The sequence below is a fragment of the Pristiophorus japonicus genome, chromosome 13 (genome assembly GCF_044704955.1).
Source record: "Pristiophorus japonicus isolate sPriJap1 chromosome 13, sPriJap1.hap1, whole genome shotgun sequence".
In the NCBI taxonomy this organism is placed as follows: domain Eukaryota; kingdom Metazoa; phylum Chordata; class Chondrichthyes; family Pristiophoridae; genus Pristiophorus; species Pristiophorus japonicus.
The window spans coordinates 22127662-22146881 of NC_091989.1; the positions used below are offsets into that span (position 1 = coordinate 22127662).

The window sequence follows — 19220 nt, forward strand, 5'->3', positions numbered from 1 at the left end:
AGGTGAGACACTCACCGCAGAATACCCAGCCTCTGACCCACTCTTGTAGCCTCAGTATTTATGTGGCCGGTCCAGTTAAGTTTCTGGTCAATGGTGACCCCCAGGGTGTTGATGGTTGGGGATTCGATGATGATAATGCCGTTGAATGTCAAATGAAGGTTGTTAGACTTTCTCTTGCTGGAGAAGGTCATAGTTTGCCATTTGTTGGTGGTAAACCTGAATGTTGTCTAGGTCTTGCTGAATGCGGGCACGAACACGGCTTCATTACATGAGGAGATGTGAATGGAACTGAACATTGTGCGATCATCAGTGAACATCCCTACTTCTGACTCTATGATGGAGGGAAGGTCATTGATGCAGGAGCTGAAGATGATTGGGCCTAGGACACTGCCCTGAGGAGCTCCTGCAGCAATGTCCTGGGGGTGAACTGATTTGTCTCCACCAGCCACAACCATCTTTCTTTGTGCTAGGTAAGACTCTAGTCAGTGGAGAGTTTTCCTCCTCATTCCCATTGATTCACCTTTCCTCCATATCCCTTGATACCCTTACCCAACACAAATCTATCGATCTCAGTCTTGAAAATTTCAATCAACCCAGCATCCACAGCCTTTTGGGAGAAGACAGTTCCAGATTTCCATTATTCTTTGTCAGAATGACTATTTGCACTAGGTTTTTTCTGCGCCTGTGTCCTCTGGACTCCGCCCCTGATCCTTGAACCCAAAACCAGAACGAGAAGTGCGGCCCACAATGACCGGGTTGTACCGACCGTGTTGACCGAGCTGGGAGCTTCTGACCGCTAAAAACGCAAAACCGAGCTGCTACTGCGTTTGCTTGCTTTGTAGTGTTGCTAGAAATTCATCCGTGCTTTAAATCTGCCAAAGTTGCTTATTTTGCTTTGCTGTGTCAATAAATGTCATTACATTTTTTACATTATTTCCGTGTCATTTGGGTCAGTAACTATTGGCAGTTACGAGGGCTTTTGAGTTTGCTTTCAAAAAGCAACAAACTTGGGCTGGGGGAGAGATGAGGTCAGGAACTTGAGCTGAGGGGGTCAGGAACTTGGGCTGGGGGGGGAGGGGCATGATCTTGGGCTGGGGTGGGGTCAGGAACTTGGTCTGAGGGTGTCAGGCACTTGTGCTGGGTTGGGGAGCACAAGTCCTCTCTGGGGTCTGAAGCCAGAATGGCTCAAATTACACTTTCCAAAGTCACTCAGAACTTGGGCTGGGCGGTTCCAATTACACATTCCGGAGAAACGTCTGGGAGACGAACCCGGGGACTGGGAGAAATTTAGAACTCAGCAGAGGAGGACAAAGGGTTTGATTAGGGCAGGGAAAATGGAGTACGATAAGAAGCTTGCAGGGAATATTAAGACGGATTGCAAAAGTTTCTATAGATATGTAAAGAGAAAAAGGTTAGTAAAGACAAACGTAGGTCCCCTGCAGTCAGAATCAGGGGAAGTCATAACGGGGAACAAAGAAATGGCGGACCAATTGAACAAGTACTTTGGTTCGGTATTCACTGAGGAGGACACAAACAACCTTCCGGATATAAAAGGGGTCGGAGGGTCTAGTAAGGAGGAGGAACTGAGGGAAATCCTTATTAGTCGGGAAATTGTGTTGGGGAAATTGATGGGATTGAAGGCCGATAAATCCCCAGGGCCTGATGGACTGCATCCCAGAGTACTTAAGGAGGTGGCCTTGGAAATAGTGGATGCATTGACAGTCATTTTCCAACATTCCATTGACTCTGGATCAGTTCCTATGGAGTGGAGGGTAGCCAATGTAACCCCACTTTTAAAAAAAGGAGGGAGAGAGAAAACAGGGAATTATAGACCGGTCAGCCTGACATCGGTAGTGGGTAAAATGATGGAATCAATTATTAAGGATGTCATAGCAGTGCATTTGGAAAGAGGTAATATGATAGGTCCAAGTCAGCATGGATTTGTGAAAGGGAAATCATGCTTGACAAATCTTCTGGAATTTTTTGAGGATGTTTCCAGTAGAGTGGACAAGGGAGAACCAGTTGATGTGATATATTTGGACTTTCAGAAGGCTTTCGACAAGGTCCCACACAAGAGATTAATGTGCAAAGTTAAAGCACATGGGATTGGGGGTAGTGTGCTGACGTGGATTGAGAACTGGTTGTCAGACAGGAAGCAAAGAGTAGGAGTAAATGGGGACTTTTCAGAATGGCAGGCAGTGACTAGTGGGGTACCGCAAGGTTCTGTGCTGGGGCCCCAGCTGTTTACACTGTATATTAATGATTTACACGAGGGGATTAAATGTAGTATCTCCAAATTTGCGGATGACACTAAGTTGGGTGGCAGTATGAGCTGCGAGGAGGATGCTATGAGGCTGCAGAGCGACTTGGATAGGTTAGGTGAGTGGGCAAATGCATGGCAGATGAAGTATAATGTGGATAAATGTGAGGTTATCCACTTTGGTGGTAAAAACAGAGAGACAGACTATTATCTGAATGGTGACAGATTAGGAAAAGGGGAGGTGCAAAGAGACCTGGATGTCATGGTACATCAGTCATTGAAGGTTGGCATGCAGGTACAGCAGGCGGTTAGGAAAGCAAATGGCATGTTGGCCTTCATAGCGAGGGGATTTGAGTACAGGGGCAGGGTGGTGTTGCTGCAATTGTACAGGGCCTTGGTGAGGCCACACCTGGAGTATTGTGTACAGTTTTGGTCTCCTAACCTGAGGAAGGACATTCTTGCTATTGAGGGAGTGCAGCGAAGGTTCACCAGACTGATTCCCGGGATGGCGGGACTGACCTATCAAGAAAGACTGGATCAACTGGGCTTGTATTCACTGGAGTTCAGAAGAATGAGAGGGGACCTCATAGAAACGTTTAAAATTCTGACGGGGTTAGACAGGTTAGATGCAGGAAGAATGTTCCCAATGTTGGGGAAGTCCAGAACCAGGGGACACAGTCTAAGGATAAGGGGGAAGCCATTTAGGACCGAGATGAGGAGGAATTTCTTCACCCAGAGAGTGGTGAACCTGTGGAATTCTCTACCACAGAAAGTTGTTGAGGCCAATTCACTAAATATATTCAAAAAGGAGTTAGATGAAGCCCTTACTACTAGGGGAATCAAGGGGTATGGTGAGAAAGCAGGAATGGTGTACTGAAGTTTCATGTTCAGCCATGAACTCATTGAATGGCGATGCAGGCTAGAAGGGCCGAATGGCCTACTCCTGCACCTATTTTCTATGTTTCTATGTTTCTATGTTTCTATGTGTGGCTTATCCTCCAAGGAGACCAATCAGCAATCAGGTCGTGTGATAATGGAGGACCAATCAGAGCATTTTTCTAGTGCAAATAGCTCTGCCCATTCTTTATGTGCAAAAGAGCTTTGTGAATTCATTCCTGAATGGTCTAACTCTAATTTTAAGTTTATTTCCTATGATCTGAATACCCCCACCAGAGGAAATCGTTTCTCTGTATCCACCTTATGGAATCTCTTTAGCATTTTAAACACCTGCATTAGATCACCCCTCAACTCTCTAAACTCAGGGGAACTAAAACCAAGTTTATGCAACCTGTACTCATAATGTAAACCTTTAAACTGTGGTACTATTCTGGTGATTCTGCACTGTAACCTCAGCAGGGCCAACCTTTCCTGAGGTTTGGGGCCCAAAACTGAATCCCACAGTACTCCAGATGAGGCCTGATCAAGGCTCTATACAACTGAAGCTTCACTTCCTCCCCTTTGTTTTCCCCCTCTTGAGAGAACGGCCAATATTTCATTGGCTGTTTTGATTGCTTTTATACCTGTATGCTAGCTGTTAGTAAATAATGTACATGGACACCTAAATCCCTTTACTCCTCCATAGCTCCTAGTCTCTCACCATTAAGAAAATATTCCAAGTTGACTTTCTTGGATCTAAATTATTTGTTAATGTTTGTAATCATGACTAGGTTACATAGAACTTCTGAATTATTAATGTAAATTAGAAATACCAGGGTCCCATCACTGATCTTGAATCGTGGCCTTTATTGCAAAGGGGATGGAGTATAAAAGCAGGGAAGTCTTGCTACAGCTATACAGGGTAATGGTGAGGCCACACCTGGAATACTGCGTGCAGTTTTGGTTTCCATATTTACAAAAGGATATACTTGCTTTATGGCAGTTCAGAGAAGGTTCACTGGGTTGATTCCGGGGATGAGGGGATTGACTTATGAGGAAAGGTTGAGTAGGTTGGGTCTCTACTCATTGGAATTCAAAAGAATGAGAGGTGATCTTATCGAAACGTATAAGATTATGAGGGGGCTTGACAAGGTGGATGCAGAGAGGATGTTTCCACTGATGGAGGAGACTAGAACTAGAGGGCATGATCTTAGAATAAGGGGCCACCCATTTAAAACTGAAATGAGGAGAAATTTCTTCTCTCAGAGGGTTGTAAATCTGTGGAATTCGCTGCCTCAGAGAGCTGTGGAAGCTGGGGCATTGAATTAATTTAAGACAGAAATAGACAGTTTCTTAAACGATAAGCAGATAAGGGGTTATGGGGAGCAGGCAGGGAAGTGGAGCTGAGTCCATGATCAGATCAGCCATGATCTTATTGAATGGTGGAGCAGGTTCGAGGGGCCGTATGGCCTACTCCTGTCCTTATTTCTTATGTTCTTTTGTTCTTATCTCTGCGCACTCCCTGCAGCACCCTGATTTCAACTCCTTACAACGACCAAGTAACATGTGCACTGGGAGTGTTTGATGGGGTAATGTAGAGGGAGCTTTACTCTGTATCTAACCCGTGCTGTACCTGCCCTGGGAGTGTTTGATGGGACAGTGTAGAGGGAGCGTTACTCTGTATCTAACCCCGTGTTGTACCTGCCCTGGGTAATATGTCCTTACTATACAGTACAAATGCACACGAGGCCCATACTAGAGAGAAGGTCACTCTGTGACCAATAACCTTTATCAGCCAGCACTGAAGTGGAAAAGATGGGTGGAGCTTCCCCTTTTATACCTGAAAGTCCAGGTTAGAAGTGTCTCCCACAAGTTCACCACCTGGTGGTCAGTGTTTTCATGGTGTACAACTTAGGTCAGTTTAGGCCCAGCGGCTGCAAGAGGTGGCAGCAGATTGGAGGCAGGAGCTCGAGGTGCGGGGTGAGGTCTACAAAAGGCCCAGCGGCTGCGAGAGGCGGTGACAGATCGGAGGCGGGAGCTCGAGGTGCGGGGTGAGGCCTATAAAGGCCCAGCGGCTGCGAGAGGCAGCGGCAGATCGGAGGCGGGAGCTCGAGGTGCGTGGAGAGGCCTATAAAGGCCCAGCTTGTGCAGCTCCAGCCGGGAGAAAAAGCAAAAATGAAGTAGAAAGAAATCAAAAGGTGACGTCACAGCCAAAGGGGTAAGTGATTGGCTGGTGATTGGTGAGTTGCTTTTCTTTTTCTTTTTTATATCAGGAAGTAACCTGTTAACAGTGTTGTCGCCAGACTAAGTGTATCTAAGGGTTAAATCATGGCAGGCGAGCTCGGTCACGTGATATGCTCCTCCTGTACCATGTGGGAACTCAGGGACACTTCCGGTGTCCCTGACAACTACGTGTGCGGGAAGTGTATCCGCCTTGTGCTCCTGACGGACCGCGTTGCGGAATTGGAGTTGAGGGTGGATTCACTCTGGAGCATCCACGATGCTGAGAATGACGTGAGTAGCACGTGTAGCGAGTTGGTCTTACCGCAGGTGAAGGGTCCACAGCCAGAGAGGGAATGGAAGACCAGCAGGAAGAGCAGTGCAAGGAAGGTAGTGCAGGAGTCCCCTGCGGTCATCCCCCTGCAAAACAGATACACCACTTTGAGTACTGTTGAGGGGGATGACTCATCAGGGGAGGGCAGCAGCAGCCAAGTTCATGGCACCGTGGCTGGCTCTGCTGCACAGGAGGGCAGGAAAAAGAGTGGGAGAGTGATAGTGATAGGGGATTCAATTGTAAGGGGAATAGATAGGCGTTTCTGCGGCCGCAACTGAGACTCCAGGATGGTATGTTACCTCCCTGGTGCAAGGGTCAAGAATATCTCGGAGCAGGTGCAGGACATTCTGAAAAGGGAGGGTGAACAGCCAGTTTTAGTGGTGCACATTGGGACCAACGATATAGGAAAAAAAGGGATGAGGTCCTACGAGATGAATTTAAGGAGCTAGGAGCTAAATTAAAAAGTAGGACCACAAAAGTAGTAATCTCGGGATTGCTACCAGTGCCACATGCTTGTCAGAGTAGGAATCGCAGGATAGCTCAGATGAATGCGTGGCTTGAGCAGTGGTGCAGCAGGGAGGGATTCAAATTCCTGGGGCATTGGAACCGGTTCTGGGGGAGGTGGGACCAGTACAAACCGGACGGTCTGCACTAGGCAGGACGGAACCAATGTCCTAGGGGGAGTGTTTGCGAGTGCTGTTGGGGAGGAGTTAAACTAATATAGCAGGGGGATGGGAACCAATGCAGGGAGAAAGAGGGAAACAAAATGGAGACAGAAGCAAAAGACAGAAAGGAGATGAGTAAAAGTGAAGGGCAGAGAAACCCAAGGCAAAAAACAAAAAGGGCCACTGTACAGCAAAATTCTAAAGGGTCAAAGTGTAATAAAAAGGCAGGCCTGAAAGCTCGGTGCCTCAATGTGAGGAGTATTCAGAACCCAGGAGAGGGCTCTGAGCTAGTTAGAGTGGGTGAGAGCTCAGATGAACAGGACCCCAAGAAAGAATGCAAAAGGCAGGAGGCAACAGAGCAGAGTAGCACTGGGGTAAGTGTAAACCACAACATAAGAACATAAGAATTAGGAACAGGAGTAGGCCATCTAGCCCCTCGAGCCTGCTCCACCATTCAACAAGATCATGGCTGATCTGGCCGTGGACTCAGCTCCACTTACCCGCCCGCTCCCCGTAACCCTTAATTCCCTTATTTGTTAAAAATCTATCTATCTGTGATTTGAATACATTCAATGAGCTAGCCTCAACTGCTTCCTTGGGCAGAGAATTCCACAGATTCACAACCCTCTGGGAGAAGAAATTCCTTCTCAACTCGGTTTTAAATTGGCTCCCCGTATTTTGAGGCTGTGCCCCCTAGTTCTAGTCTCCCCGACCAGTGGAAACAACCTCTCTGCCTCTATCTTGTCTATCCCTTTCATTATTTTAAATGTTTCTATAAGATCACCCCTCATCCTTCTGAACTCCAACGAGTAAAGACCCAGTCTACTCAATCTATCATCATAAGGTAACCCCCTCATCTCCGGAATCAGCCTAGTGAATCGTCTCTGTACCCCCTCCAAAGCTAGTATATCCTTCCTTAAGTAAGGTGACCAAAACTGCACGCAATACTACAGGTGCGGTCTCACCAATACCCTATACAGTTGCAGAAGGACCTCCCTGCTTTTGTACTCCATCCCTCTCACAAGGTGATAGGAAGGGACAATATGTATGAATATAAAGGGGCTGCAGGAGGGGTCAAAACTAAAAATCATGGTTTGAAAACTAGTATTAAAACACTCTACCTAAACGCACGCAGCATTCGAAATAAAGTAAATGAGTTGACGGCACAAATCATTACAAGTGGGTATGATTTGGTGGCCATTACAGAAACGTGGTTGCCAAGACTGGGAATTGAACATACAGGGATATCTGACAATTCGGAAGGATAGACAAGAAGGGAAAGGAGATGGGGTAGCTCTGTTATTAAAGGATGATATCAGGGCTGTTGTGAGAGACGATATTGGCTCTAATGAACAAAATGTTGAATCATTGTGGGTGGAGATTAGAGATAGTAAGGGGCAAAAGTTCCTGGTGGGCATAGTTTATAGGCCCCCAAATAATAACTTCATGGTGGGGCGGACAATAATCAAGAGAATAATGGAGGCATGTGAAAAAGGAACGGCAGTAATCATGGGAGATTGTAATCTACATATTGATTGGTCAAATCAAATCGCACGGGGTGGCCTTGAGGAGGAATTCATAGAATGCATACGGGATTGTTTCTTAGAACAGTATGTTACAGAACCTACAAGGGAGCAAGCTATCTTAGATCTGGTCCTGTGTAATGAGACAGGAATAATAAACAATCTCCTAGTAAAAGATCCTCTCGGAATGAGTGATCACAGTATGGTTGAATTTGTAATACAGATTGAGGGTGAGGAAGTAGTGTCTCAAACGAGCGTAATATTCTTAAACAAAGGGGACTACAGTGGGATGAGGGCAGAGTTGGCTAAAGTAGACTGGAAACACAGATTAAACGGTGGCACAATTGAGGAACAGTGGAGGACTTTTAAGGAGCTCTTTCATAGTGCTCAACAAAAATATATTCCAGTGAAAAAGAAGGGCGGTAAGAGAAGGGATATCCAGCCATGGATAACCAAGGAAATAAAGGAGATTATCAAATTAAAAACCAATGCGTATAAGGTGGCCAAGGTTAGTGGGAAACTAGAAGATTGGGAAAATTTTAAACGACAGCAAAGAATGACTATGAAAGCAATAAAGAAAGGAAAGATAGACTACGAAAGTAAACTTGCGCAAAACATAAAAACAGATAGTAAAAGCTTTTACCGATATATATAAAACGGAAAAGAGTGACTAAAGTAAATGTTAGTCCCTTAGAAGATGAGAAGGGGGATTTAATAATGGGAAATGTGGAAATGGCTGAGACCTTAAACAATTATTTTGCTTCGGTCTTCACAATGGAAGACACAAAAACCATGCCAAAAATTGCTGGTCATGGGAATGTGGGAAGGGAGGACCTTGAGATAATCACTATCACTAGCGGGGTAGTGCTGGACAGGCTAATGGATCTCAAGATAGACAAGTCCCCTGGTCCTGATGAAATGCATTCCAGGGTATTAAAAGAGATGGCAGAAGTTATAGCAGATGCATTCATTATAATCTACCAAAATTCTCTGGACTCTGGGGAGGTAGTATTGGATTGGAAAGCAGCTAATGTAACGCCTCTGTTTAAAAAAGGGGGCAGACAAAAGGCAGGTAACTATAGGCCGGTTAGTTTACATCTGTAGTGGGGAAAATGCTTGAAGCTATCATTAAGGAAGAAATAGCGGGACATCTAGATAGGAATAGTGCAATCAAGCAGACGCAAAATGGATTCATGAAGGGGAAATCATGTTTAACTAATTTACTGGAATTCTTTGAGGATATAACGAGCATGGTGGATAGAGGTATACCGATGGATGTGGTGTATTTAGATTTCCAAAAGTCATTCGATAAGGTGCCACACAAAAGGTTACTGCAGAAGATAAAGGTACGCGGAGTCAGAGGAAATGTATTAGCACGGATCGAGAATTAGCTGGCCAACAGAAAGCAGAGAGTCGGGATAAATGGGTCCTTTTCAGGTTGGAAATCGATGGTTAGTGGTGTGCCACAGGGATCGGTGCTGGGACCACAACTGTTTACAATATACATTTCCAACCCGAAAAGGATCCATTTATCCCGACTCTCTGCTTTCTGTTAGCCAGCTAATTCTCGATCCGTGCTAATACATTTCCTCTGACTTCGCGTATCTTTATCTTCTGCAGTAACCTTTTGTGTGGCACCTTATCGAATGACTTTTGGAAATCTAAATACACCACATCCATCGGTATATCTCTATCCACCATGCTCGTTATATCCTCAAAGAATTCCAGTGACCTGGAAGAGGGGACAGAGTGTAGTGTAACAAAATTTGCAGATGACACAAAGATTAGTGGGAAAGCGGGTTGTGTAGAGGACACAGAGAGGCTGCAAAGAGATTTAGATAGGTTAAGTGAATGGGCTAAGGTTTGACAGATGGAATACAATGTCGGAAAATGTGAGGTTATCCACCTTGGGAAAAAAACAGTAAAAGGGAATATTATTTGAATGGGGAGAAATTACAACATGCTGCGGTGCAGAGGGATCTGGGGGTCCTTGTGCATGAATCCCAAAAAGTTAGTTTGCAGGTGCAGCAGGTAATCAGGAAGGCGAATGGAATGTTGGCCTTCATTGCGAGAGGGATGGAGTACAAAAGCAGGGAGGTCCTTCTGCAACTGTACAGGGTATTGGTGAGGCCGCACCTGGAGTACTGTGTGCGGTTTTGGTCACCTTACTTAAGGAAGGATATACTAGCTTTGGAGGGGGTACAGAGACGATTCACTAGGCTGATACCGGAGATGAGGCGTTACCTTATGATGATAGATTGAGTAGACAGGTCTTTACTCGTTGGAGTTCAGAAGGATGAGGGGTGATCTTATAGAAACATTTAAAATAATGAAAGGGATAGACAAGATAGAGGCAGAGAGGTTGTTTCCACTGGTCGGGGAGACTAGAACTAGGGGGCACAGCCTCAAAATACAGGGGAGCCAATTTAAAACCGAGTTGAGAAGAAATTTCTTCTCCCAGAGGGTTGTGAATCTGTGGAATTCTCTGCCCAAGGAAGCAATTGAGGCTAGCTCATTGAATGTATTCAAATCATAGATAGGTAGATTTTTAACCAATAAGGGAATTAAGGGTTACGGGGAGCGGGCGGGTAAGTGGAGCTGAGTCCACGGCCAGATCAGCCATGATCTTGTTGAATGGTGGAGCAGGCTCGAGGGGCTAGATGGCCTACTCCTGTTCCTAATTCTTATGTTCTTATGTTCTTATATATGGATTACAATGACAGTTGAATACATGACATCACCTCCCCCCGAAAGTCTTATTGGGATCACAGGTTAAGTCTCTGGTGGTTTACGCTCCCTTGTAGAATGCCCGAGTTGGGGCTCCGGTTGTTGGGCGCTGGCCTGAGCGTCTGCTGTTTGCGGTGCCTCAGGCCTGTCCGGACTGCCCACAGTGACTGGGCTCTCCTCCACTTGGTTCCGGTGTTCGGTCACCTGTGGTGGAGTGAACTCTACATTGTGTTCTTCCTCTGCTTCTTCTATGGGGTTGCTGAACCTCCTTTTTATTTGATCCATGTGTTTGCAGCAGATTTGTCCATTGGTAAGTTTAACTACCAGAATCCTACTCCCCTCTTTGGCAATCACAGTGCCTGCAAGCCATTTGGGCCCTGCAGCGTAGTTGAGGACAAAGACAGGGTCATTGACATCAATACATCGCGCCCTCGCATTCCCGTCATGGTGGTCACATTGTGACCGGCGCCTGCTCTCGACAATTTCTTTCATGGTGGGGTATATAAGGGGGATAACCTGGTTTTGAGCATCCTTTTCATTAGCAGCTCTGCGGGTGGAACCCCTGTGAGCGAGTGTGGTCGGGATCTATTGGCCAACAGGGGGTGTGATAAGCGGCATTGTAGGGAACCCCCTTGGATTCTGAGCATCCCCTGTTTGATTATCTGCACTGCTCGTTCTGCCTGGCCATTTGAGGTCGGCTTGAATGGTGCCATTCTGACATGGTTGATACCATTTCCTGCCATGAAGTCCTGGAATGCAATACTTGTGAAGCACGGGCCATTGTCGCTGACCAAAACGTCCGGTAGACCGTGGGCGGCGAACATTGCCCATAGACTTTCTACCGTGGCAGAGGATGTGCTTGAATTGAGAATGTCACACTTGATCCATTTGGAGTAGGTGTCTACTACAACCAAAAACATTTTCCCATGAAAGGACCTGCGTAGTCCACATGGATACGTGACCATGGCTTGGCAGGCCAGGACCAGGGGCTAAGGGGGGCATCCCTGGACGCGTTGCCTAGCTGGGCGCACGTGTTGCACCTGCGAACACAAAGTTCCAGGTCTGCATCTATCCCTGGCCACCAAACGTGTGACCTGGCAATTGCCTTCATCATGACAATGCCCGGGTGCTCATTGTGGAGTTTTCTGATGAACACCTCTCTGCCCATCTGGGGCATGACTACTCGGTTTCCCCATAGTACGCAATCGGCCTGAATCGAGAGTTCATCCCTGTGCCTGTGAAATGGTTTAAATTCCTCAGGGCATGCCCCGTACGTGGCTGCCCAGTCTCCATTCAGGACAGATTTCTTGACTAAAGACAATAGCGGGTCTTTATTTGTCCAGATTTTGATCTGACGGGCTGTCACGGGTGAGCCTTCACTTTCAAAATCTTTAACAGCCATGACCATCTCAGCAGCATGCTTGGTTGCCCCCTCGGTGGTGGTTAGCGGGAGCCTGCTGAGTGCATCAGCGCAGTTTTCGGTGCCTGGTCTGTGCCGAATTGTATAGTCATAGGCGGCTAATGTGAGTGCCCACCTCTGTATGCGGGCCGACGCATTTGCATTTATGGCCTTGTTATCGGGCAAAAGGGACATTAGGGGTTTGTGATCTGTCTCCAGCTCAAATTTCCTGCCAAACAGGTACTGGTGCATTTTTTTTACTGCATATACACATGCAAGTGCTTCCTTTTTTACGATCCCGTAGCCCCTTTCTGCCTGGGACAGACTTCTGGAGGCATAAGCTACCGGCTGTAACTGACCTTTGGCATTAACATGCTGCAACACACACCCGACCCCACAGGACGACGCATCGCACGTTAAAACAAGTTTCTTACATGGGTCATATCCCGTTAACAGATTGTTGGAGCATAACAAATTATGTGCTCTATCAAAAGCCCTTTCCTGGCTGTCCCCCCAGACCCATTCGCGACCTTTGCATAGGAGCACGTGTAGCGGCTCTAACAGCGTGCTCAATTTGGGAAGAAAGTTACCAAAATAGTTCAGGAGCCCCAGGAACGAACGCAGCTCCGTCGTGTTACGGGGCCTGGGTGCTCTCTAGATCGCTTCCGTTTTGGACGCAGTAGGTCTGATCCCGTCTGCTGCTACCCTCATCCCCAGGAATTCCACCTCTGGAGCTAGGAAGACGCACTTCGCGTTTTTCAGTCGCCGACCTACCTGATCCAGTCTCCGTAGCACCTCCTCCAGGTTGTGGAGGTGTTCTTCAGTATCGCAACCCGTGATGAGGATGTCGTCTTGAAAAACCACTGTCCTTGGAATCAACTTGAGGAGGCTTTCCATGTTTTGTTGAAAGATCACGGCGGCCGAGCGAATCCCGAACGGACATCTATTGTACTCAAACAACCCCTTGTGTGTCGTGATAATGGTCAGCTTCTTCAACTCACTCGCTAGCTCCTGGGTCATGTAAGCTGAGGTCAGGTCCAATTTTGAAAAAAGTTTACCACCGGATAGCGTCGCAAAGAGGTCCTCCGCTCTCGGTAGCGGGTACTGGTCTTGGAGTGACATCCGATTGATGGTGGCTTTGTAATCACCACATATCCTGAATGACCCATCCGCCTTGAGCACCGGCACAATCGAGCTCGCCCAGTCACTGAATTCGACTGGCGAGATGATGCCTTCCCTCAGCAGGCGGTCCAATTCGCCTTCTATCTTTCGTACGGCACCGCTCTGGCCTTGTAGTGTACTGGCCTGGCGTCCGGATTTATGTGAATCACTACCTTGGTCCCCATGAAAGTGCCCATGCAGAGTTGAAATAGTGAGTCAAATTTGTCCAGGACCTGTGAGCATGATATTCGCTCCACAGAAGAAATTGCATTGACATCGCCCCATTTCCAGTTCATGACAGCAAGCCAACTCATCCCCAGCAGTGCGGGACCGTCCCCCGGGACAATCCAGAGTGGCAACCTGTTCTCTGAATCTTTGTAGGTCACGACTACCATGGCGCTGCCTAGCACCGGAATGACCTCCTTTGTATTTGTCCATAGCTGTGCGTCAATCGGCAATAATTTTGGCCTCCTGGTCTTGAAAACCAACAACTTGTTGAACTGTTTGATACTCATCAGGGACTGGCTGGCCCCCGTGTCTAGCTCCATTGATACTGGGATGCCATTGAGGAGCACTTTCATCATTATCGGTGGCGTCCTGGTGTATGAACTGTATATGTGTTCCACATGAACTCGCTGAACTTCAGCTTCCAGCGATTTCCCCCAGTGTCCGTTTGGCCTCGTAGCGCCTATATCGGGCCCGTCCTTCTCGTACATCAACCTGGCTGCAGGCATCCTGCATATACGTGCCAAGTGACCGCTGACGTTGCAATTTCTGCAGGTATATTGCTGATACCTGCAAGCTCTGGCTGTGTGTTTGCCTCCACACCTCCAACATGAGCCGTTGTTGGAAACAAAAGGTCCATTACCAGTCAATCGTCTCTGACTGTCTCTGTAACTGTCCTTAAATGCACCATTGACAGGTGTTGATGGCCCCAATACTGGCCGCATTGTCCCTTGCGATGGCATGAATCCCCGTTCAGCTAGCCATTGCATCTGTTGAATTCCCCCTTTGGGTTCGACTACATGCTCAGGCATGTCCGATTGCCCCTGTCTGCCTGGAGAACTGTGTGCCGCGTTAATAATGTTGACTCCCTGTCCATTTGCTGCATTTAAACCAAGATTTTTGTCAAACATTATTCTGGTCTCTTCCTCCCCTGAGATAAATGTCTGGGCCATCAAAGCCGCCATTTCCAGGGTCAAGTCTTTGGTCTCAATCAGTTTCCTGAAAACCCCAGCGTGCCCGATGCCCTCAATAAAAAAGTCTCGCAGCATCTCCGCTCTGCATGCATCTGGGAACTTACATAGGCTCGCCAGTCGCCAGAGGTCTGCCATGAAGTCTGGAACGCTTTGCCCTTCTCGCCGCCGGTGCGTGTAAAACCGGTGTCTCGCCATGTGCATGCTGCTCGCCAATTTAAAGTGTTCCCCGATCAACTTACTGAGCTCTTCAAAAGTCTTGTCCGCCAGCTTCTCTGGCGCTAGAAGGTCCTTCATCAGGGAATACGTCCTGGATCCACAAACCGTCAGGAGATGAGCCCTGCGTTTGTCGGCTGAATCCTGTCCCAGCCATTCCTTAGTGACGAAACTTTGCTGTAGTCTCTCAATAAAATCGTCCCAATCATCACCAACACAGTACCTCTTGTTTGTGCTGCTAGTGGCCATGCTCGCGAGGTTTAAATCCCAGTTTCTCGTCACCAATAATATGCCCTTACTATACAGTATAAATGCACACGAGGCCCATACTAGAGAGAAGGTCACTCTGTGACCAGTAACCTTTATTAGCCAGCACTGATGTGGAGAAGATGGGTGGAGCTTCACCTTTTGTACCTGAAAGACCAGGTTAGGAGTATCTCCCACGAGTTTACCACCTGGTGGTCAGTGTTCTCACGGTGTACAACTTAGGTCAGTTTATACATGGATTACAATGATAGTTGAATACATGACAATGAGTGTTTGATGGGACAGTGTAGAGGGAGCTTTACTCTGTATCTTCTTCAACCCCTCCATGGTCTCTAAATTGTCAGACTGCTTGTCCGACATCCAGTTCTGGATGAGCAGAAATTTTCTCCAATTGAACATTGGGAAGACCGAAGCCATTGTTTTCGGTCCCCGCCACAAACTCCGTTCCCTAGCCATTGACTGCATCCCTCTCCCCAGTTCCTGTCTGAGGCTGAACCACACTGTTCGCAGTCTCCACTGTCTCCACCTGGGCAGGTTGCAGTTCTTTGATATTTGAAAAGAAAAAGGCGCAAGGGTAGGGTTGTGGTGAGGGGAGAGGAGAAGTGCAAGCTTACACCATCTGCAGCTTGTAAGTCAGAAGAGATTGTGGGATGAGGGGTACGGTGGATGTGGGAAAGAGGATTGGGTATAGGATATTGTCCTCGATGGATTCAGCCCCGCCGGTGGCAATGGCCTCAGCAATGGCCCTGTCCATAATGGCCAGATTTGTCTCCCTCTATCGGGTTAGAACAAGCAGGCATGGCTCTCCCCCTCCGGTTAGTTCCTGCTGTCTCTGGTTGTGCGCCTCCTTCTCCTGCAAGAGAGAGGGAAGTGTGTCAGTGTCATTGTGCAATATCTTTGGGTGGTGTGGCTGTCATGGTTGAATATCTGGAAGTGTGTGCAAGCTGTGAGATGTGGGTGTGAGGCTTGCAACAATGCTCTGTGAGTCTTCTCCTTCTCTTCTTCTTAAGCGGTCCCTCGGATTCACGGATGACTTCCTTCCACACGAAAAATGAGTTCTCAGGTGACTGAAGAGTCCAATGTGGGACCTACAGTCTCTGTCACAGGTGGGGCAGATGGTGGCTGGAGGAACGGGAGGTTGGGGTGCCTGGGTTGCCGCGCACTCCTTCTGCTCTCGCGCTTGGCTTCGACTTGCTCTCGGCGAAGAGACTCGAGGTTCAGCACCTTCCCAGATACTCTTCCTCCACTTTGCGCGGTCTTGGGCCAGGGACTCCCAGGTGTCGATGGGGATGTTGCACTTTTCAAAGAAGCTTTGAGGGTGTCCTTGAAGCGTTTCCTCTGCCCACCTGGGGCTCAATTGCCGTGTCAGAGCTCCGAGTAGACCGCTTGTTTTTGGAGCCTCGAGTCAGGCATGCGGACGATGTGGCCCGTCCAGCGGAGCTGATCGAGCGCGGTCAGTGCTTCGATGCTGGAGATGTTGGCCTGAGCGAGAACACTGACGTCGGTGCACCGATTCTGCCAATGGATTTGTAGGATCTTGCGGAAGCAACGTTGATGGTACTTCTCCAGTGTTTTGAGGTGCCTGCTGTACATAGTCCATGTCTCTGAGCCATATAGGAGGGCAGTTATCACTACTGCTCTGTAGACCATGAGCTTGGTGCAGGGTTTGAGGTCTTGATCTTCAAACACTCTCTTCCTCAGGTGACCGAAGGCTGCACTGGCACACTGAAGGCGGTGCTGGACCTCATTGTCGATGTCTGCCCTTGTTGACAGTAGGTTCCCGAGGTATGGAAAATGATTCACGTTGTCGAAGGCCTCGTCGTGGATTTTGATAACCAGAGGGCAGTGCTGTGTGGCGGGGGCAGTTTGGTTGAGGACCTTTGTCTTACGGATATTTAGTATAAGGCCCATGCTCTCGTACGCCTCGGTGAAGGCTTTGGCGATGGCTTGGAGCTCAGCCTCCGAGTGTGCGTATTGTAATTTGATGATGGAGGAAGAGACCGTGGATCTGGCCTGGAGGTGGTGGAGTTTGAACAGATTCCCATTTGTCCTGTAATTTAGCTCCACTCCAGCGGGGAGCTTGCTGAGGGTGAGATGGAGCATTGCAGCAAGAAAGATCGAGAAGAGCGTTGGTGCGATGACACAGCCTTGCTTGACCCCGGTCTGATCTGTTGGTCAGAATCACGGCTTGCAGGTCATCGCAGAGCAGGCGGAGAATGGTGACAAACTTTTGAGGGCAGCCGAATCTGAGGAGGATGCTCCATAAGTATTGAGGCAGGCTAATAAGGCCATTAAAAAAAAGCAAACCAAGCTCTCGGGATTATTTCTAGGGGGATAGAATTGAAAAGTAGGGAAGTTATTTTGAATTTGTACTGAACCATTGTTAGACCACACTTGGAGTACTGTGTACAATTCTGGTCACCATATTATAAGAAGGATATGGAATGGAGGCACTGGAGAGGGTGCAAAAAATATTTACAAAGGTGATAACAGATATGCGAGGTTATACCTATCAGGAAAGGATGAACAGACTGGGTCTCATTTCTCTTGAAAAGAGAAGGCTGAGGGGTGACCCAATAGAGGGATTTCAAATTATAAAAGGTTTTGATAGAGTAGACAGAGAGAGAGTGTTTCCACTCTTGGGGAAGAGCAGAATTAGAGGCCATCAATATAAGTCACCAAGAAATCAAATAGGAATTCAGACAAAACTTCTTTACCCAGAAAATGGAATTTGATACCACAGGGAGTGGTTGAGGCAAATAATATAGATGCATTTAAGGGGAGGCTAGATATTCATCTTGTAAAATGGGCGAGCTGCCTGTGGAGCCGGCATTTCCTCTGATTAATATCTATGAGGACCAAGGCCCAATTTTGGGTCGGCCTCGGGTCTCCCAGTTTATAACATAAGGAGTAGGAGTAGGCCTTATGGCCCCTTGAGCCTGTTCTGCAATCATGGTTGATCTCCAACCACAACTTCGCTTTCCCACCCTATCCTCAGGTCCCTTGATTCACTCCCAGTTCAGGCCCATCTAGCAGCTGCATCATTGCCTTTGCACCCAAAACCTTTTATCCCTATTGTTATGTATGCAACACCTTGTAACCAGCATTCTACCGCCACCAGAGGGCACATCTGTTGGAGTCCCAAGGGATCCCAGCATCCCTTGGGAGCACTGCATATAAGCAAGCCTCCTATGCTGTGCCAGCACTCTAGAGTCAGAATAAAAAGACTAAGGTCACACTTACTCAAGTCTACAGTACTCAGTCACATTGCTTTATTTGAGACATATCAACTGGCGACGAGTAATAGATAATGAACCATCACACGAAAATGCAGAGAACTGTTGGCAACCTGGAGAAATTCTCAGAAGGTAACGATTGGGAAGCCTTTGTGGAGCGACTTGATGAATACTTCGTGGCCAATGAGCTGGAAAGAAATGAGAGACCAATACTTCGTGGCCAATGAGCTGGAAGGGAATGAGAGCGTTGCCAAACGATCTGGGGGGCAACAATCTATGGCCTCATGAAGAATCTTCTTGCTCTGGTGCAACCAACAACCAAGTCATATGAAGAACTGTGTACGCTGGTCCGGGAGCACCTAAATCCGAAGGAGAGCGTTCTGATGGCAAGGTATCGATTTTATACATGTCAACGGTCTGAAGGCCAGGAAGTGGCGAGCTATGTCGCCGAACTAAGGCAGGACATTGAGAATTCGGTGGATTCCTGGAGCAAATGCTAAGAGACTTTTTTCTGCTTGGCATTGGCCATGAGGTAATCCTTTGCAAACTATTGACTGTTGAAACACCAAACCTGAGCAAAGCTATAACGATAGCCCAGGCATTTATGTCCACCAGTGATAACACCAAACAAATTTTGCAGCATAAAGATACATCGGTAAGTACTGTACATAAAGTGACGTCGTTTTCAGGTAGGAATGCATGTGGCAGAATGTACACGCCTGCAGCTGCATGACCTCAGATGACTCAGAGTCTGCCATCAAGTGTGAATGCGAGGCAATTAACATCTTGTTGGCGCTGCGGAGGTGATCATCGAGCCCATCAAGCCCATCAAACATTATGCGTGCAAAGTCTGTGGAACAATGGGACACCTCCAGCGAATGTGCAGATGAGCTGCAAACCCCGCAAACCACCACGTTGCAGAGGAAGATCGATCCATGGCGAATCAAACTGAACTAGAGACTTGAACCGAGGATGCAGAAAATGTCCACCGATCATGTTAAAAGTTGAACTGAACGGAATTCCAGTATCCATGGAATTGGACATGGGTGCGAGTCAGTCTAACATGAGCAAAAAGGCCTTCGAGAGTCTGTGGTGCAACAAGGCACAAAGGCCCAAGCTGAGCCCTATTCATACCAAGCT

General features: G+C 47.6%; 1 protein-coding gene across 3 annotated transcripts in view; it reads right to left on the reverse strand.

Moving 5' to 3' along the window:
• The window catches only part of LOC139277956 (regenerating islet-derived protein 4-like), a 54167-nt gene that overhangs the window by 20363 nt on the left and 14584 nt on the right, over positions 1 to 19220 (reverse strand). The window contains exon 1 of one of the 3 annotated variants that reach the window (XM_070896591.1): positions 5682 to 5770. The exons of the other annotated variants lie outside the window; for them this stretch is intronic. The gene's annotated coding sequence lies outside the window, so the exon portion shown is untranslated. Of the gene's footprint in view, positions 1 to 5681; positions 5771 to 19220 lie in introns of those variants that run through there. 3 annotated transcript variants of the gene reach the window in all.